Source organism: Falco naumanni, chromosome 9, assembly GCF_017639655.2.
Source record: "Falco naumanni isolate bFalNau1 chromosome 9, bFalNau1.pat, whole genome shotgun sequence".
NCBI lineage: Eukaryota > Metazoa > Chordata > Aves > Falconiformes > Falconidae > Falco > Falco naumanni.
The window spans coordinates 43,193,146-43,215,204 of record NC_054062.1 but is presented as its reverse complement, the minus strand read 5'-3'; the positions used below and the strand labels follow the sequence as shown (position 1 = coordinate 43,215,204).

General features: G+C 37.0%; 1 long non-coding RNA gene across 1 annotated transcript; it reads left to right on the top strand.

Moving 5' to 3' along the window:
* Nucleotides 1-459: 459 nt before the first annotated feature.
* LOC121094235 lies at nucleotides 460-20,778 on the top strand. The gene is made up of 3 exons (XR_005829784.1): nucleotides 460-671; nucleotides 13,834-13,838; nucleotides 20,768-20,778. It is a non-coding gene; the product is annotated as an uncharacterized LOC121094235 (long non-coding RNA).
* Nucleotides 20,779-22,059: the final 1,281 nt, after the last annotated feature.

Sequence of the window (22,059 nt, the reverse complement as noted above, 5' to 3'; positions counted from 1 at the left end):
ATAGTTAAAATTTGAAAGAATCCAGACTGGGAACAGCAGAACAAAAAGGTATAAGAGAAATCTGTTCATAATCTATGAGCATTTTGAGCTGCGTAACTATGAAGGAGATTAAGCTGTCCCAAACTCTCTGAAAAAATTCCTTCATCAGCGGGAGAAAATTAATAGCCTTATTTTAAGCAAAATAAAATATCTTGTATGATGACAGTGAGTGACTTCTGATCATATATTTTATGTGCAAATTATTTGCTTTAGAATAACTTTAATTTAATGTGAAGCTGGTTTTCATTCTGGCACGGACATCAGTTTTGGGCCCCTCACTACAAGAAAGACATTGAGGTGCTGGGCTGTGTCCGAAAGACAGCGGGGCTGGGGAAGGGGCTGGGGCACCCGTGGGATGGGGGGCGGCTGGGGGGGCTCAGCCTGGAGAGGAGGGGGCTCGGGGGGGCCCTTATCGCTCCCTGCAGCTGCCTGACAGGGGCTGTAGGCAGGGGGGGTCGGGCTCTGCTCCCAGGGAACAAGGGACAGGACAGGAGGGAACGGCCTCAGGTGGCACCAGGGGAGGGTTAGATTGGGTGTGAGGGGACATGTCTTCACCGAAAGGGTGGTCAGGCACTGGAACGGGCTGCCCGGGGCGGTGGTGGAGTCACCCTCCTTGGGGGTGTTTAAAAGCCGTGTAGATGTGGCACTTGGGGACATGGTTTAGTGGTGGGCTTGGCAGTGCTGGGTTAATGGTTGGACTTGATCTTAAAGGTCTTTTTCAACCTAAATGATTTTATTATTCTTTGCACGACTAACACACAAGTAGTTTCCATGATGAAAAAGAGCAGAAGTTTTCTAAATATCAGACAAGCATTTTATATTTTTTCACTAGTGGAATTTAGCCAGCTTAGCTGGAAGCAGTGGAAACAACACTGAAAGTACCAATGTAGTTGCTAAGAAGTTAATATTCCAGAAAATATGACTGCATTTTTTTTAAAAAAAAGCCGTATTTTTTCCCCCAAGTCATAGAATACAGGAGTAAACATAGACATTAAAAAAAAAAATATTCCTCTTTTCTCGTGAATATGCATATAAACATCTAGATAAATGGAAGTATCTTTGCTTTCTTTCAATTATAATGTAAAACTGAGAAACAAAATACTTCCTTCTGATACAGTTTTCTTTGTATGCCTTTTATTGTATTGGAACTTTGAGTTTGCAAAGGCCAGGATTAATGTTTCTTTCAAACACATTAAAAAAAATGCTGGAATATGTCAAATTTGCTCTAATTTTGTGTTTCTGAAGTTAAGAATTTGATCTTGAGTTCAATGAAAAACATTATCATTCTCCAGAAATCAGTAAAAAATACTAGATGTTCACAGCTAAACAATAGTTACAAGTAAACAACTTACAGAAATCTGAAAGTTTATTACATCCTCACTGTAAACTTGAAAATATGAAATGTCTTTTATTAATGCAAACAAAGCCCTAAAATGGGCCTGAAATAACTTGTCTCCGTGACTACCAAACTTAACAGCAGTTGTCAGTTAAGATACAAAACCTCTGAAATCTATCACTTGATGAACCAAATAATAATGTTTGACTTTTCTTTTACTAGTTATTATCTTAGCAACTAACTGTATATGATTAATATAAATTGGAATAATTTGCTGGGGTACGCAGTGGGAGAAGGGAAGAATGAACTTGATTCTCTTCTGAGCCCTGCTACTATTTAACTGCTCTGCTTTCAGTATGGTTATTGCATCTAAAATATATAGAAACATTTCCATCAGGTTTTGTGATCTGATGTGGAAAATAATGATAGTGAGAATTATTGTTACTGGAAGGTACTAAGATCTTACAACACTAGATGATCCTTTGTATACATCCCCAAGTCTCCTTACACCATCTTCCCCCCTCTTGAAACCTTTTTTTTTCTACATATATCTCTCAATTAAAACAAAACAAACCCCACATGTTATAATTGGGATAATGTAATTAAAAAGGAAGGCATGATCCTAGCAGAGGAGGAGGGAGGTGAGAACTTAAGGGACTAGAGCTCTGAAGTCCTATTTCCTTTGCACAGATTCTGGAAAATAAGGAAAAGGAAATTTTTGCATATTTTCTTATCTTTCTCTTGATTATCTTCTGTTAGAGAAAAAAAATAATTTGGTCATTATGTAGCTTTTCCAGTGCCTGAAAAACTATTTTTGATCCGTTTTCCATCCTTAGAAGTGGTGCCAGACTTTGGTCCCTCTTTCACGACAAGAACATGAAACCTAACTGTACAAATGCAAAAGTTTTTTCAATGTAAATCTGGAATAATCTCACATAAAGTCAAAGTGAACATAAAGTAAAACTTCACACTCAAGCTAATTCCAATGAATCAGTAAGCTAAAATTTTTATTTCCCAGAAAAAGTAACTCTTGAGAATCTCAGGTTATATAACTGTCTTATGAAACTGAAAATGCCTATTGATTGTCTTGATAGCCAGTGAGCCTTAACTGTTTAAGAGGAAGAGAAAACTTGTTTCATGTACAGGTCATACAGGCAGCAAAGGGAAAATTCTATCTTTATGATTTTAAAATGTCTTTGTCTTATCCTTGTCCTATAAGACAGAATCCTTTTCTTATAAGAAGTACACTAGAAGGTTAAGAAAAAATGCCATTGATTTACAGCAAGTTAATCCTCCTATAAGGGAAGATATGTTTTTAATGTACAACAGCTTCAAAATATTCTCTTGATTGTTACTCCTTTAGATGGTTTGTCTTGTTTGAAAATGATTTTCTGGTAGAGAAGTCCTGTCTATCTCAGATGCGGGTTGTTCTGAAAGCCTCCTCTTCGTATAACTGATACACTTTGCAGGGTTCAGACTGTGTTTCTGAAAGTCCAGTGCTCTACATGGGCCAAAACAGTCTCAAGGCTTGATCAATATTGACAGGTTAATCCAAGCTAAAATAGCACAGACCTCAAACTCGCACCTCTGAACCACATTTGGTTTTATATGTGGAGTGAGTGAATCTTATTTCATATGAGCAAACCCATTCCCAAAGTTTAAAAGTTTTTACTTAATAAAAGCAATTGAATTATCAGACACACCCCCAAAAAAACCCCAAAACCCCAAAAACCCCACACAACAAACCAACCCCCCAAAAGAGTAAACCCTTTCAAACCACAGGGAAGTAATTTAGAGTGGATCTTTCTGTGAGTCATCAGCAGAGGTAATCTGTGTGAAAATTATGAACGAAAAATATCTCCTTTCAGATAATTTCCCATCTAAAACTCACTTAAATTCATTTTTTTTTTCAGTGGCTAGCAGATGAAGTCACTATTTTAGAGACACTGAGAATGCAATACTTCTAAAACATATTTGGGGTAGGAAAAAGCAGGACGAGCTAGGTTTACCAGAAGGAGCTCCACTGAACACATGTGTAAAACAAATACTGTTAGGACAAAAATTACTTTGTATTCTAATCACGATCATATTTCCTGTTGTCAGTTGTACAAAAACAGTGCATCAAACATCCAAATGAGTTGAGATGTGTTTTGCTGATTACTGCAGCAGATGGTACATCTCAATTAGGGAAAAATATTTTCTGTTGGCTTATTATACTTTTAAATTAAATTCAGTTTGAGTGGAAGATCAAACATAACAAAACAAAGGATTTTTTCTGGTTCTTTCATCATCAGGCTGGGTATTGCACAAAATAGTAAAGTAGTGCATTAAGTAGTAACCATGAATGGCAAATAAATCTACTTATTCTGTTTAATTTTTTCCCGCCATAATATCAGTATGATGATGTAACCAAGTATGTTCAGAGCTGCAACCTAGTAGCTGAAATTAATTCAGTTTCATTTGCACAGAAGTTCCCTGGGATGTGAAGAGATGGTGGAAAGCACATCAATTGTGCAAGGAGAAGCCGCAGGTTGTTGAGAAGGTGACAGTATCTACTGCTGCTTTACGTGAAGGGCAATTGGTTGTAAACAGGATTTATCTGACTGTGAGCATTACAAGATGTGATTTGTTTTGCCTCTAATTTTGACAAAAATACCTTATTAGTATAGTAAAACTTCTTAGCTCAGTTACCAGATGTTGGGCATACTATCACGAAAAGAACACTAATCAAATATACAGATATTAACTTCTTCTTGTACGTGCTTGTTTTACAAAAGAAATAGTACCAGAACCACAAAACTGAGTGGAGGAGGTATGTTGCTTCTGTTTCATCTGTTCTAAAGCTGCTATCGTGTGGAATAGTTTTCTGTAAATTGTATTAAAATCTTTAGATGTAATAACATAGAGTGAAGTTGTATTTCATTGCAAATTACAGGCTGGCTGAGAAAACAAAATACTAGGAGTCTACTCGGCTAAGCCCTCTGAGCCAAGTAACTTGAAGATATGATGTTAACTGCTACAGTTACCACTGGTTGTACATCAATAGCTTGGGTAGCCTTAGAATTATAAGAAAAGGGATTAAATCATTGATTTCACAGTTCCTATTGAAGAAGTAGAAACATAAAAATGTTTGTGTTACCAAGGATGCGATGTTTACTTGGAGAGACATACTTCTGTGATGTTCCTTTCATTTGGAATATAACCTTAAGCAGAAAGATAGTAGCAATAGTGCTTGTATTTTGCTGCTTGGAGGGCTATTCTGAAAAAGAAACCCAAAAGACTTTGAGGGATTCTAAAGGAAATGGGTCACACTTATTCCTGCTGCAACCTCTTTGTCAATAGATAATGAATTACATAAAAAATGAGTTTTGCCTTACATTGAAGATGAAGTTGACCTTTCAGATAACCGCAAATGGGCAAAAGTGGTTTTCTTAGTCATTTTCTACCTGAATGCTAAGTGTTTAGTACGATACTTTGTTTATCATTCTAAATATTTAATTGTGAGACAGCTCTTGATGTTTTAAACTTCCTGTTGCTATTGGACCCATGTGTTTCTGCCAGGTACACTTGGAACAGGCAGTTCTGCTTTTGGCTAGACGGTTTTCACTGACATCTATTTCTCGGCTTTTTTTTTTCTGTAGGCAGGGTATTTTCAACTGTCAGGAATATTGCAGAGTATAATTACAAACAATTATGGATCTCAACCAGGTTTTAGAACATAGCATGGCTTCCTACAGTGGCTCCAGGGAAACATGAAAAAGACAAATTGTGCTCTGTCTAAAGTTCCTGACTGTGAAACATATTAGTGTGAAGACTTTAGATATTTGCAACTTTAATAATTAAATAATAGAATACAGTTGAAATGGAGACCGTGGAATATTTCGGTTTAGTCCATTCAGCTGAAATCCCTTTCAGGCATGTTTCAGAACAGCAAACTGTCCCACTGTACAAATACTGACTACAATGAAAGTAAAGTCATTGTTTCATTATAAAAAACAATGAGAAGCTAAAACATGGTCACATTTGGTTCTGTAGAAATGGTTGAATTGACAAGGACGCTTAAATTCAGGAAAAAGTGATAATGAAAGTCAATTGGTCAGGACAGCAGCCAGTGCTTTCCTCTCAACCATTTCCTTTGACAATCAAGGAGAGCACCAGTTGACTTCTTTCATCTCCTTCCCACCTACTGGCACCTCACTTTTTTTTCATGTTGTACTTCAAGAAAATGCCAAAAAATGCAAAATCTAAAATGTAAAATGTGAATGACAGTGTTAATTTTCCCAAGCTACGCCATTTTTATGCATGAAATCAGTTATCTATTATGTAAGAAGGTTCAGAAAATATCGGTGCAGCATGATGTTAACTGAAATTGCTTCATATTCAGTTTTAATCTTAGCAAGAGCAACTTTGCTCTCACTTATTTTACTTAAAACTTTCTTCCTTCGTTTTGCTTGAGTGGTCCCAGTTTAAATGATGTCAGCTAAGCCAGAAAACTGGAATGTCTGTCCTTTACAATGTCCTGTATTTTGGCCTTGATTAGTGGTGTTGCTTACCCTGTCAATTATTAGTAGATACTGCTGCTGCTCTGCTCTTTGATCCTTTCAGCCCTTCATTCTGCCATGCCTGGTGAATAATGATGATGGGGGGACCAAGGTCTGCTTTGTTCAAGGATTGCAGACCACTTCACATGCATTACTTCTTTAGTAATACTCTCTGATATTTGTGAATGTAAAGCCTGATTCAAAAATCGTGTAATGTCAAATGAATACAAATCCAGAAAATACAATGAGGTTTGGAGCAGGCCTTTGTATTGTGTTCTCCAAAGAGAAAAATAATGGTCAGTAGCTTTTAACTGTATACAATGACACATTTAATGCTGCAAGACTGGAAGCAAAGAATGGTCTGTGCCTTCCAGCTTTACTCAGCAGCCTACCGAGTTCTTTCAGTGATACATGAAGATGGATATTGGTCAATAAACTGTGTCAAAAAGAAGGAATAAACCAGAGCGCTAGGTCTTAATTGCCATCGGATTTAGGGTTAGACGTGGTTAGAATTAAGTTTCTGGCCTCTGCTCTGCTCTTCAGACATTTGTCTGGCTAATTCTTGTGAGCGTGTTTCTAATTTAAAAGGGGGGAAGTCACTGCTATACTAATAGCCAGCAACAGTGATGTCCTCAGAGGGAGAAATTTGGCCCATGTCTGTTGCGCAAGTTTCCGAACGCTTGCTGGCTGCCAGCCTGCCTTGCCTCGGAGGCTGCTGCTAGGACAGCCGGCGTCCAGCCCGGGCTTCAGCTCTCCTGCCTGTAGGGCAGGAAGTGGGGCTGTGCAGATCTGTTGAAGAAACACAGTGAACAGGACCGCAGTATCCTACCGATGGTTTTCAGGGTCTCATCGCATGGCATGAACATGTAGTCTGGTGTAGGCGAATAATCCCATCGACTAAAAGTAACAATAATGACATCTTTTCTCCCGACATTCAGTTAAAGATTAAGCTTAAAATTTTAAATGTATTTGTATTATTGCAAGCCTTTTTCCATTATGCATTTGTGCCTTGTTATATAAGATTATATCTTTAGACTATCTTTGGGGCATTTTTACCTACTGTTAAAGCTAGTCCATTCTAATTTTGCCCAAGCCTAATTTCACAAATTGGCTTTAGCTACTGCTCTAACAATTTAGCCTTTGTAATTTCATGAGGTCTTTAAACCAGAGATTATTAAATGTAAAATGTTGATATTTCAGAGTGTGTGTACAGAGAGCACAGGAAGCACAGAAGGTAAATTGATATTTAAATGTGTGTGTTTGTATAGAGGGAGCACAAAGTACAGAAGGTAAAAGAACTGGAAACTTTTCAGATGCTTGCATATGCTTTCTGTTTCCTCTTTACTGCATAAATGCTTCCAACTACCAAGAAATTTAATGTTAGTTAAATGTAAATTAAAATATGTTTTTGTCCTAGTAAAGTAGTAGAATTAGTATGGGAGAAAGAAAAGAGTGAAGAATAAAGAAAGCGTATGTTCAGGCAATGGCATTAGCAGAAAGAGACCTTAAATAAGCTGTCATTTAATCCTCTTCATTGTAAATTGGTATACAGAATTCTCTTGTGAAGGTGGGTGAGCTAAATATTTCCTAATGTCTTCTTTATCATTGTTCCAGATTTCCACTGCAAGTGCATCATTGTGTTGGCTTAATGCAAGCAATGTGCTTTTTTCTTCTTCATTGTGGGAACTGACTGAAACTGCAGAGCCTTTTGACCCTGACAGTGCTTCAGGTAGAGTCAACTCAGTATTCATGGCGGGTAAATGAAAGCATTAGCTTTCTCATTGTCATTCCTATTTATAACTCTTTTTTTAGGTAATTACAACGATGCTTGTTCTTTACTTTCATAGTTCTATATGCAATGTGAAATTGCTATTTAATAATTTACACTTATCAAGAAATACGGTAAAGATTTGGAAAAAAGTCATAGAAGGAGTCATACTGAAAAATACTGAAGGCTAAGTATCCTGTTTGCAGTATTAAAAAAAAAAAGACAAAAAAAAAAAAAAAAAAAAAGAAGACAAAGCCCACAGCCAGCCTGCAATGCACCTGGTCTGTTGAGCAAAGGTCCCCTCCCTTTCCAGCTGGTCCAAAGTTAGTCCAAATTTTTGTCTGTTGGTCTTCTGTGTGGCTGTTACTGAGCAACAATAAATGCATACAGTTTTTTGTTGGTGTTTTTTTCCCGTAATACTTCCTTTGTCTTGACTCTCACTGGATATATGAGAAGAAAACAATATAAAAGCAGGGTATCTATAATAAAAGAATATCTTTTGAATTTGTTTTTTAAACTCCAGTTTGAAGTAGAAAACTGTTAAAAATTTGAGCGCCCATAGTTTACAATCTCTAGGAATAAATAAGAAAACAGAAGAGATTAAAAATCTGAAATACTTGATAGATTTCATAAATATTTTTTTGATCTTTATTCCATTAGTATGTTTGATAGTTCCTTTGTGCACTATAGTCTATTTTTCCTTTAAAAAAGACCATGGTTTTGGCAGACATTAAGTTTTATTGCTTAAAAATATCAACATCCATGATAGATTATTTTGTAGGCGACTGTTCCAAGGACATTACCCAAGCTGGTAAAGAAAAATCGCTTTGCAAATTAAAATTAAATATTTTTTTATTTGCTGCTTCAAAATGGTGTATCTTAACTCATGCTGTATTTTATGTGTGCCAAGACTGTGTCAGGAATTAGGCAATCAAATATTGTGATAGAATGTAACTTGAATTTGGATTTGAATGAGTATTGGGAAAGGACTTGTTTCAAAACCCCTCACCAATCTGGTCCCACTAACCTGCAAATGCAGTGGCAGATCAGTTCTGAAAGACTTTCCGTTAAGTGTGTGCTTGTGTGCTGGATTTTTATTGTCTCATGCAAAGATTTGTGTATGTACTTAATACACTACTAATAGTTGTTTTGACTGTTAATACAATGTATACTTATGCAGCATGCTATAGCTATTTATATTCTGGTTATGCTGACAACACTAGGAAAGCTCAGAATGACAAGACTGAAATATCAGCCAGTGGCTTTTGTCCCATGGTCATCCAGTGGAAAGGCTATTGTAATCTAAATTATTGCCATAAACTAGAAGGAAGTTGTGTATCTCTTAGATTTAAAGCAGAAACTGAGAAACCAGAATCCTGATAGACCAGCTGTGGAAATATTTTTTTTGTATTATTCAGTAAACTATCAATTTTTTCTTAAGGAAGAAATAAGATTATTTGGGGAAAGAGAGCCTGTAAGCCACCTGTGTACCTCTGCCCTTGTGTGGGGATCTCAGCATTAAAAAATGTAATGCAATTTCAGGGACTGCAGAGAAAAAACTAGCACCATGGCTGATTTACAGGATCTATATGTTTAAAACTTGGCCAACTGACAGAGAGTTAAGAACATAACTGTTAATAACTATTTCAGAAGGACAAACATTAACCAATCAGAATAATTTTGCTGCTTGCAAAAGGATGACAGTTTGTAACTTGAAATAATGTATTGTCACTGACAAAGGAGAAACTTAGGCTGAACATCAAGAAAAGTTTCCTGACAGGAAGTTTTATTAGATAGTGGAAATGAATCTCAAGAGAAGAGATAGGAACCTGCTAGGTTCAGACATTTAAAAGAGACTGAGAAAAATGTCAGGAAAATGTACTCCAGGGAACAGTGTACAGCTATTGCACGATTGGATATTAACCTAATATGTCTCTTTCATTTCCACCTTTCAAAATTCCATGGTTCATTAGCCAGCACCCTCTTTCCTCTGCCCTCTGGTACCTGCAGGACAACTTTCAGGCAATTTGTAAAAACAAATTTCTTACAAAGCATGTTTAGCTGCTGTTCTGTGGCAGAACGCTATCCGGTAACCCTTCCTTATGAGGCCACTTGTCTACCCAGGGTGCTGGTGTTTCAGTTGTTCTTCTTTTATAAGGCTCTGACAAAGATGCAATCACTTTCAGTCCCATGAACACTGGTTACAAATATTTTTTCTTTCTCAAAATAAGGGGGATTCAACCCTGCTTCAAATAATCCTAAAATGGACTTGAGTTAGGGTTTTCAGAAGAAAAATGTGTGTGTTCTTTCTGCGTTCAGGCGTTTTAAGACCTAAGCTGTTTAGCAGATGACTTCTTTCATGAGAATGTGAAATAAAAGAAAAAGACCTGTAACCTCTGTCGAAAAAATCTGAAAAAGGGACGCTAATTCTTAGAAAAGATGCGTTTTAAAAAACGTTTTTATGAGTCCCTTGCTCAAAGACGAGTTGCCAGCAGAATTTATAAGCTCAAAGACCGTTCAGCTTTATGGAACTCTTGTTCATTCGTTTTAGAACGACAGTTAATTTGCAGCCTTGTCTGAGGTGTCAGGGCTGTCAGCTGTGAGAAGGAGGATTAGCAAGCAAGTCAGAAAGAACATTCTCCCCAGTGTGTCTTGTGTGTTGTCAGTGGCCTTTCAGCAGAGCTCCCTCCTGTACAGCTGCTGTGTGACATCATGGTGTGTGCTAGAAATCCCCGCAGACTTTTGCTGGGTAATTTGCTGGGAAATTGTTTAATCCAGCCTGGTGTCAGCTTTGCACTTTTAACTATTTTGTTGCTTTGAAGACTAGCAAACATTTGTTTAGAAATACGAAATATTTATTTAGTAGATGCAAAAAGCCTGTGATGAAGAGGCTATGTAACATTTGCTGACGCTGCCCTATCAATGTACTATTTTATGTGCTCCTAAGTTACTGGTCAGTAGTTAACTATTGCTTCAATGTGCAATTTAAGGAAATCTGGAATAGAAAGAACACAGTTCTTTGCTAGGTGTTTTTCTTCTCTTCTGGAATGGGCAAGTTTGGATAATACAAGGCTTTCCACCTACAAAGAGATCAGATTAAGGGTTATTCCCCTCTAACCTCAGTCACATCTATTTAATGAAGTGCTCTGATTGCAGGTTACCTTAAGAATGGGCTGAGGACTGAGGCTAACTTTCTGGCTTTTTCCCTGACCCTGTGGAGGTTGGTTGTTTGTTAGAACTAAGTATTTCTTTGTTGATCTGTATCTGAGACAGCCAACAAATGGGAGTCATAATGTCGATGTAGAAAATCACAGTTTAAAAACAACAAGCTCAACAAATTCCTTCATCTCCCCTAATCATTATTGAGATTAAAGTGTCAGATAAAATCCTTTGGGTAGTTTGTTGTAGCTGAAATTGAAGACAAATATATAAGAATATCTTTTACTTTCAGGTTTTTCTCCTAGCTCTTTACAGATACACAGTTAGGAGAAACAAGTCACTTACTAGAAATTAAAAATTAGGGCTTTCAAACAAAATTACCTTCTGTATGCAATGAACACGGCAACAATCTGACTAACATCTCATAGAAATCTGGATGCTCTGTGGGCTGAATTATCTATAAAGGTTCTTACCTTTTACAGTTCCCCTGCTAAAAAAAGTTAGTATAAACAATTTCAAATTTATAATTATGATCACATGCTAATTCTAATCGTTATCTGCCTCCATAGTATAATGGTAAATAAAAAGTGTGTAACACATTTTCTTGGTAATATGCACTATTGAGATGTGAAAATTACTATGTTGCCCAAATGAAAAGGCAAAACTCTTCTACACCCCCCCCACCCCCCGCACTTGTACCACTGAAATAAATGCAGAAGTTGAATCAATCTGCCAGAAGATTTAGAAGTTGGGGAATAGTTTTTAAGATTTCTTTCAGACTTTGATTGTAACATTGAAGTTGCAAACTGTTTTAATGGCATTGCAAACACCTTGCCTTTGTGGTGTAGCTACAAGGGAGAGAGGGAAAAGGTGTCCCTGCAGGTAGCGGTCGTGCAAAGGGGAAGGACACGAAGGCCCCTGTGGTAAATACAAGACCAAAAAGGATCAGCTTAAAACCCCAGTGACAGACTGGTCTACTGAGGAAAAAAATGCAGATGGTGACTGTATATTTCATTAAAATGCTTCATGGACTCGAGAAAGTTCTGCTCTTGAAGACTGGAGTCTTTGTTCTCCTTGCTGTCCTGAGCAACTGTCCTTGGTATGGCTTTGTAAAAGGTTGCGGACTTCCAGTTCCTATAGGTGTTTCTTCAAATAGTTTGGATTTCTCTCTGGTTTGGTGGTAAATATTAATGAGAGTGGAATGCTCTCAAATTTCTGTGCTAGACTGCATGAGAAGTTAGAAATTAGTTTAGTGACTAGTGAGAGATAAACCTTTAAATTTAAACCTAAACCAAGTTATCTTTCATATCCAAGAAATTAATTAGTCTTTGACCAAAGACAGAGCTTTTACCTTGGCTATGAGCTGTATTTTAACCATGGCATCCCTCTGGAAATACAGAAGAATGACTCTTCCCTGATGTCCTCTTCCTGCATTTTTCATAATTCCTGTTTTATGAGAAAGATAAGGCAATCTAGACCTTTGGCCCCATGCTTTACAATGCACCTGAGACATTCATTAATGGTCCAGAAATTATTTGTGTGTCATGCCTTATTGGTTAAATATCACTTGCTTATTTACGGCTTTGTGCTTCTCTCTAGGGCTTTAGACATTTACATGAACAGCCAAGGGGATGCTTAGTACAAGATTATTCAGACAAATTAGCTTTATAGCAAAGTTAGAGCTTGCTAGTGGCAGTCTTTCTCTTCCCTACAACTGTTTCCTTTTTTAAATGTTATTACTTCAGCCAACTGGATTGATTTTTTGTAATTATTTTAAATGACTGTTTTTTTCCATCCATATGTGTTAAAGGACCCACTAGTGTTGTCAATTTCTACTGGTTTTCGCCTCCATATGTGGAAGAAGATTTGTATTTTGTAAACTGAGATGGGAGCATGATGGTTTAATGATAAGTCATTTTGCAGTGGCTCTGATAGTGCTCATCTCGAGTTCTCTTCGGGAGATGAGACATTAACCACCAGTTGCCCTCTGCAACTCACTGATAAGGGACCAGGCACACACATTTAAAACTAGCTTTACACCCTAATGCAGGTGCCTGTAAGTGCTGTTCATACTCATTAATAGGTATAGTATTAATTTATAGTAGAGGACACTAAGAAGAACACTTCTATTTTGGACTGGAAGAGATTGATTTATGCATATATGCTCCATTTGGAAAAACAGATAGTCTGATAAAAGTCTCTAAGCTGTGTGCTGTGCCATCACTGGATCTGGACAGGGAGCTGCCAGATTTTTTTCAGAACTTTTTAAGAATTTATGAAGAAATTTATTTCTTCTATTACTTTTACCAAACATTGCACTGGTGCAGTCACAATTGGGGCAGTACTGCTGTAAGTTACATAGTGGGGTTTGTCTGCACTTCTAAACTTTGTTTTAATGAAAATGTTCCTGACTTTTCAAAACCAGCTCTACCCAAGAGGTGAATTTGCTCCTGAGAGTTCATTTTAAGTCTGTTTTGCCCCATCTTTTTCTTTTGAGAAGCAAAAATCACTTTTCCTAAAACTAACGAATAGGCAAGCAGTTTTTCTTCCTTCACAGTATAAAAATAGAAAGCATGATATTGCAATAAGCAAAGATTAAGATTTAACTAAAAATACATTTTGAACTATTCTGCTAAATTTGACCTTTAATACTTCATCCAGATTTAGCTGTTTCATTTTTTAAAGAAAGGTTTCTTTCACCATTTTGCTCCCAATCTGCTTTGTTAAGTAATTTCCTCTTTGAATGTGTGTTACTTTTCACAGTAGATATTGAAGTTATCAATGAATCTTTGTCATTCTGAACTGTTTCTGCAGCAGTTGCTTTGATTAAACTTACTGGTTGCTAGTAGTTTTAATTGCATAACGTTGAATGTTAAGTTAGTTTTGATTTTTTAAAAAAATAATTTTAGTTTAATTGTTAATTTTTTTGCTGATCCATTTTTGAGAAAGGATTTCCTCCCCCCGATATCTTTTAATATTGCCTCATTTAGTCACAGTTGTTTAAAAAAGAAAAACAGCGTGTGTTTGGTTGTATATATGAACATGATGGTGTTGAGTGTGATTTTAAATTAGTTCAGTCTCTGTTACTGATTTTGGTGCTTCAGTAGGAAGAACAGTTGATTGTATATGGTCTTCACTGCATTTTTGTAACCCAGCAGAAGATTTGCTTTGAAATTTGTTATTGACATTGACATATGTGCAAAGCATTAGCCAAAGGAATGGTTAGGATTTCCATTTAAATTGAAGCAGCAATTTATGCTTCTGTCTCATTTCCCTGGGACAATACTTAGCCTCACGTGAGTGACTATATAGTTAATCTGTTAAGCTTTATCCTAAAGTAACTTCACTGCATACTTATTTTACTGCTGTTTTTTGAGTAGCCTGCATGTCATTGAGACTGGCTCTGTTTTCCATTCCATCTGTACCATATATATTTGCAAAGTCTCTTCTCAGGCTTTTAGGAGAATCACAGGAAAAGATAAAATCTTAGCCATCTGAAGTCCCAGACGATGAACTTCAAGTCTGCACATAGTATGCATTTGTTCACATATATATTATGTTCTCACTGTGCACTTTCTGTGTCCTATTGCTCTATTTTAGTGTAATGCATTTTCATTTTTTACTGGTGTGAGAAAGAAGTATCAATAATTTACATTATATGCACATTATATTTGAAAAAGTGCAATTAAAAAACAGCCTGTGTTTGTGGCACTGTGGAGCAACCTCCCTGGAAAGGCACAAGTCTTCTAAAGATCCAGGAGCAGGGGCCATATCCTTGTCATTTACATTACTTCCCGGACTTCTGAGCTGTGCCTGCTCCTACCTACCTTGCTGAGTTTGTATCTTCCTCTGGCCACCAGCTATTCACCAGTTCCCCAGTTTAGAGCAAGTCTCTAAATCCTTCCAGTCCCTTCCTTGACTAATATAGTCACCTTGGAAGATGGAAAACAGTGAATATTCTCACTAGGGATTTCATTATTTCTTTCAATGTTACAGGGAGGGTGCATGGAAACTGTAGAGCAATGTGAAAATCAATCTAGGGAGGAGAAAAATGGGCTCCTCTTACTGCCCATTGGATTGTATTTAATTTTGTAGTAATTTTTCCTTTACGATGCCGATGAGGCATAAAATATCATGAGTTATAAAAGGAAAATCTGTTATCTAATGTCTGCAGAGAACAGTCTGCTGGATGAAGTTGTCTTTTGTTGAAGACAAAGCTGCCTGTTCCTTTTGTTTTCATGGAAGGATCAATTTGTGTTTATAGAAAACACAGGTTTTGCCCTCCTGAATCAAGTTATTGGTCTGTTCATTGGCAGTATTTGGGAATGTGTGCTTTAAAGCAGGTCAGCAGAATTAATCTGTAATCAAATGCTCAGAAAAAAGTATTTCCAAAGGTCAGAGTACATTCAAGAAAGCAATAATAATTTGTTTTAAACAAAAGCTGCTCTTGTAGGTGAAAGGGAAGGATGGTTACATATCTGAATAAACAGCCTTTGGATTTTATTGAAGGGACTTCTAGGAGTGTGTCAAAATCTTGGCTTTTCATGCCCATTTACTCTGACTGTGACAGGGCAAACTGCTTGACATATAGATGAACTTTACACACATTTGATCTAGGAATTACGTGTGCAGCTTGTTTTGAATTAAAAAAAAACAACCAAAACCCACCCACAACCCAAACAGCAAACCAAAATAAAAACCAAACCCCAAACAGTTTTACAAACTGCAAATATGAAACCGAATACAAATCTTACACCTGTGATACCTATTTGAGCTAGAGGTGGTCAGGGAAGTTGTTATTAGACAGTTAGCCTGCATGTCCCGGTGGTCATAGTGGAAGAATGAAAAATTTTGCTTGCTTTTCAAATCAATGTCAGTACCTGGCTGTTGGATGTGGGTAAAAATTCTTAGTCTAAATACATGATGAAGTTGCCTTTGTCACCCACCTTACAGGTACAAGCATGCACTTTGCTGCTAAGAAAAGCTAATGTGACATGCTGGATTGATTGTCTTAATGGGAAAAAGGCATAGAAGAGACAAAGAAAAGACAAATTTTTTTTGTTACTGGGAAGGGAAAAATGTCTCTCCTTAGGTTGGCATTACTTTCATGCCTCAGTCCCTGTGAAAGTTCTGCGGCAACTTTGCAATTAACAACCACAGGCACTGTTTTGAAGGCCCAGTTCAGTGTCAGTGATGGGCTATCAGCTACCATGTGTCCTACCTTACTGTTTTTCTTTTTTTGGCGCTTCCCTGGGAGATGAGAAAACCTGGGGAGAGGGAGCAGAAGCAGGCTGAAGAATATCATTCACCACACTTGTAATAAGAAGCCTATTAAACAGCTACTAGTGGCTGTTTTCATTCCTTCTACAGCATCACAGAGTGCCAAGAGGCTCCTACTGATCGATGATTTTGAGTTTGGCCTTCAAAGGAGTCCATATACGCGGTGACAAGCTGGCACAGCGTGCTCCCACCGCGGTAGGAAGTCAGCGGCAAGAGCCAGGTCGCTGTGTGCTGGACAGAGGTGAGTGATGCTGGGTTTACGGTAGGTTTCTCGAGAAACAGGAACCCTGTTATTAATATTTTGCTTTACTAACTGGCAAGTCTTATTTAAGGAAAAAAACCCACAACGCTGAACTTTTTAAGTTGTGCATTTTAATTACATTCACTACAGCACTGAATAATGCTCTACTTGAAGTCACAAACATGAAAGCTCCCATAAAATGTGTATAAAAAGCCTTCCAATAGAAACCTTAGCATACTGGCATTCTCACCACATCAGAGATTATCCAAAAAGAAATTCAGTAATGAAAACCCTGGGCCAAAACTGAATTGATAATGAATGACTACCATACAGTCAGCTGGCAGCTCAACTGAGTAAAAATTAGCCAAGTAGCTCAATGTTTCATCCAGTAATATCAACCAAAACAACCAGTTATTACGGCATTTTCTCTTCCAGAAAGCATGAAGGCACTGAAATGCCTTAAACCCACGTCTTGGTCCCGTGTCCATCATCTGCTCACACTGAATGCTCTGGCGAGGTGACTGTTCCTTTGCTTAGACTTTGCCCAGTTTATAACGGCTGGTTCCATGACTGGACTCCCACATGCTGCAGTTAACTCAAATAAGTTTTAAGTATCTCTTTAAATGGTCATGTTTCTTATGTTTTTTTTTTTTTCCTTGGAAATTGGATATGTTATTCAGCTCTAACTGTATCAGCCATCCTAATTTCAATAATGCTCTGTGCTGTTTTTTCTTCTTCCAGTTTATTTTTTCAGATTCTTTTCTTTAAATGTCTCCAGAATTTGCAATGTTAAATCTGTTGAAAAGCAGGAACGTATGCAGTTGTATCCCAGTAAAACTTTCCTCATAATGTCCTATAGCTGTATTTTTGAATTGTCCTTTGTTAAGAATTGGATTTTCTCAAACTTTGCAATATTGTGCCTTGTCTGAATAAAACCAGCAAGAATCTATTGTTATTCTGAATCAAAGCAGCAAAAATCTGACATGCTCAGAAACACTTCAGAAAAGTTGAAGTGTTGAATTCATAAACAAGTGAAGTAGAACATTGTTGATGTGTAAAAAGATGTCCCTAAGAAGAGGTCTATATATTAGTTAAAATGTATAAGGGCTCCCTTCACATCCCCTCTGGTTTTGGTGGAAGAAACATTCAGTCTTGTCCACCAGTTTGTTTCTGTTCATTAGAGTTTTAAAGAATATGAGAAGTTACAGAATAAATTTATCTTTTCTTTTTCTTTTAAAACATATTTAATTAATTATTTACATTACTATCTCTACTTGGCATTTTTTCAGTAGGACTGCTAAAATTTAATGCTTTATTACTTTCCATCCAAAGCACACCATATTCTCAGATAAATTTGAGTAAATTTTCTGCCAAACAGTGTGTTTTCTGTAATTTTTTTTTTGTTTTGCAGAAATCTTGACTAATTCCCATATCCATATTGGTCAGTTGGCACTTCTAAGTTGAGCTCATTAAAATCTCAGAAGTCTTCTCAGAAAGTCAGTTGGTGACAGGGTGTTGATTAAATTTGTTAACTGTAGAAGGAAATTGAGTCAGCTTTGGGTTAAGTGAACTACAGCTGAGCTTGTAGAACTCATTTTCATTCCATTTCACTCTAGGAAAAGATTTTGCCTGTTTCCTGCTTCACAGTAGATGTGGTTACCGAACATTCACATTTCCAGACAGGCATCTCAAACAGTCAAAAGGTTAATGTCTCAAATAAAAGATATCTATAGATTTTTTTTAATATATAATTTATATTTTTTGTGCATGACTGAACTTTTTTTTTTTTTTTTGCTACATTTTTGTGTGTGTGTCAATGTTTCCCCTGGCTTGTAAGTGGAAGAGTGGAAAGAAACACTGTGCACCATAGGAAACATATATCACCTTCTTGTATTAGCATATATCAACTAATTTTTATTACTGGCTTCTAAATACCTTTTTTTGTCGTTTCTCAGTATTCTGTTCTATCTAGTCCTGGGAACCTGTGCCTTCATATATACTGGCATAATCTTTGATAATACCGGCTGTTTCACTATCAATAGTGCTATGACGTGATTTTTTTGTTACATGGGAATCCAAATAACCTGCTGAAATGGTTTAAGTTGCAACATGATGGGAGACTTGTAACTGTCGCAGACAAATTCTAAAATGATAATTTGCATAGATAAGAAGGCTAGCACACTTTAACTGGCAACATATGTACAAATAAGAAAGGGTTTAATACTTCAGAGTGTACTTTTTCTTATCCCATTTAAAAGGTAATGAAGGTGTTTCTTTTTATTTTTGTGAATGAAGATCCAAGAGAACCAGTGGGTCAACAGATCATATGTGGTCCCTATATTTGTTTATTTCAATCTGTACATACTTAACGTTCATCTGAAAGACATGAAGCTTCTATTAATTTGGTAGAGTTGCTGGAAAAAAATAAAGAAAAACCACTGACAGTAGCCGGGTACAGAATTTTTATATTAACAGCATTTTTCTTGTTAAGAGGACAGTGCGGGCAGTACAGTGCAAATTATACTCTCATCTCTCTCCATATGCGTCTGTAGAAAATATTATGTCTCTTATTCCTCTTGTGTGCAGAACGCTATCAATCCAAAATGCATAACATGAATAAACATGCACTAGCAACTAGGATGAGTCTGCCAAAACTTGTGTTTTTCTAAGGCCTGGGACTCCAAAATGGAGACATGTTTTTAATTAGCCATGTGATGACAAGATTAAGAAGGCAGGCACTTATTTTTACTTACCATAGTTCCACAGCTGTTATGGGCAAAAGTGTAAAACTAGCTTTTGGGGAAGGGGAAAAAAAAAAAAAAAGTGAGGCTAATAATTTGAATTGAATTCCTCTACTTACAGCTGAATGGGTGCATCAGAATACTTAAGACACAACATTTGCAGGAGTAAATTGCTATAGATCCATTAAGTTAATTGAAATTAAGATAATTTAAACTTGTTGAGAATCTAAGTCCTACAGTGAAAAACACAAGGGAAGGCCAATATGATTTTTTGCTACTTATTTCACTGGGGAAGGAATGACACCTTATGGTCTTTCTTCTGTTTGCCACGTGACAGGGCAAATATGTGACTATTTCCAGGCCTATAAAATAACTTCCATTTAGGGATGGACTAACTTTATAAAATAGTCCCTTTACTGACTTTGAAGAATTAACCTTGGTCTGCAACAGTTGTATGCCATACGTCAAGACCTTGGGTATCGCTGAGTGAAAGGTGGTATGGAGATACAGATGATTTTACATGAATATAAATATTAATAAATTATCAGTTGTTTGTTCTTGATGTCAAATTTTAGATCTTGAATATCCTTTTTCATTAAACTGTATAGTATAAAAATGTCTACCTCTTTTTTTTCCCTGGATAACTGTCTTTGGAACACCCACTGAAATATCTAATTATGTGCTGACTACCCTGAAGTTCAGTTTGTTAGTGTTGTGCAAGCACCCTTTTTTCTTCCTCTGTGCTGGGAAACTGTTGTAAATGATTTTCTTTGGCTAGGTCAGGAAGTATTTTTCCATTTGGCTACTCTTTATTCCTGCTTTTCATTTACAGAGTAATTTCATAGTTAGGCACTAGGCAGCTGCTCTTCTAATGTGTGGACTGGCTTAGGAAATAATTTTATTATGTCTACAGTGCACCAGGTTGCATTATAAAGTTTCAGAGAAGGCTATCTCCTTCCTTTCTCATTCATAGCTTTTAGCTGTGCCTATGCAATTAAGTGGGGGTAGCTGACTCTTTGCACATCTTGATAGATACAAAGAAGAATAGACTGTTTGGGTATTAAGGTATTGTTTCAAGATTAGTTTAAGTCAATCTAATTGCAGGCTGCTCCTGTTGACCCTCATTGTCTCTGTTTCTCCTCCTCCCCAGCTAATTTGCAGCTGAATCTGTTCCCTGAATCCAGTTCTTGGGGTGGCTACATGTGTGTGCCAATGATGGCAAAAGGAAAAAGTAAGAATGAATGGAAGGGAGGAGGAAAGGACAGGCGTAGTCAGGACTCAGATCATGCCAAGTCAGGACCAGAATGGGGCCCTCAGCAGTGCATCCTCACCAGGCTGAACAGCTGGATTTCTTTTCACTTGTGAAGGTGACTTTTGTGAGCACTCTTGTCTCCTCAGTTCTGCTCTAGTAGCACACTGTACATTAATGGCAAGTGTTCTACATTTTTCCAGATGTTGAATCTTGTAAGATTCTGTAAAATTTAGAAGGCCTGTTCTAAGGTACAGGACATGAGTACAGGTTTTTATTTTTATGAATTGCATGTTTATGTTGAAGACAGATCAAGGTGTTCAGTCTGAGATACAGTAGGTAATTTTTAGCAAGTAGTAGAGCATATGTATTTTGTGATACTGCTTTTGCTTTTGCGAATAGTATAGATTTAGGACATAGTGGTACAAAGACATGAGAAAAAAAGTTGTATTTCATGGCAGATTTTGCCTTGAGTTTAGGAAGGCCAGCATCTGCTTTTCTCAGTGGCAGAGCTATTTCAACTTAACGTAGTCATTTAGACAAAACAAATAAGCTTTAATTCTGCTTAACAGATATCAGACTGAGGCCCATCATGTGTAAAGGAGCCAATTTCCATCTCCTTAGCATGAAAAGAAAGCATTTTAGGCACATGTTCAGAGAATGCGTGTTCCTAATCTTAGAGCTAATAGGAAACACCAGTCAATGATTTTTTGACTTATTTGCAAGTGTATGAATGCCTTTTAGTGACCCACTGGAAGGGATCCTCACTAAACACTAGTGGGCAATGTTTGGGACTAAACTCTGGAATCTGGCTGTTCTTTTTCTATCACTGTCTTCAGTAGGACTCCCATAACTGCACATATTTCTAAGACATCTATTAATGTAGGATTTGGGGAACATATATACTATTACTTTTAGAAGAATGACCAGTTCTGGCATATGTAACCTCAGCAAAATAAAATTTCCACTAAAAGGAGCCAGAAAACAATTTTAATAGCAGTGTATTTGCAAAGCTGATACTCTCCATACCAAAGTGACAAATTCTGGCTTTGCGAGGCTGATAATCGCAGAAAAAGGTTGGCTATAGTGTAAGTCAGGAGCTTATGAGAAGCTGTTGCCATGTAGAAAAATATTCCCTTTTTGCTCTTTATATGAAAGAGCTATAAGTAGTTGGTATGTATAAAAATGGGGCTTGCTACAGAAAGTCCTTTGCTGCGGTAGTTCACTTGCATAGCTGCTGTACCTGTTCACTGTAGGTTTGTGGATACCCTTTCTGTAGTGCCATTAACAAAACATGCTTAACCCAATTAATTTCATTTATTTCCATCTGGAAAGTAAGCAGATACTATGTGGAGGGGAATGAACTTTTATCAAGGCATAACTGAGAAATGCATTAATCATCCTTGCCTAGCCAATTCCTCTCTGTAATTCTTTTATCTATTTGAAAATACTGGTTTTGGCTTTTTTTTTTTTTTTTTTTTTTTTTTTTTTTTTTTTTTTTTTCCCCTCTGATAGGAAGAGAAGTCTTTGTCTCTGTAGATTTCAGAATTTCATGTATGCTGGAGCATGTTCTGTTCAGCAGAACCTTTTTAACGGTGCTGTTTGTCTGATTGTAGCCTTGAAGATCAGATGCCCAGGCTGAGGTTGTACAGCAAGCTCTACTTGGAGTAATTCTGCAGTGTTGTTGGAAGGGACAGTCCCACCC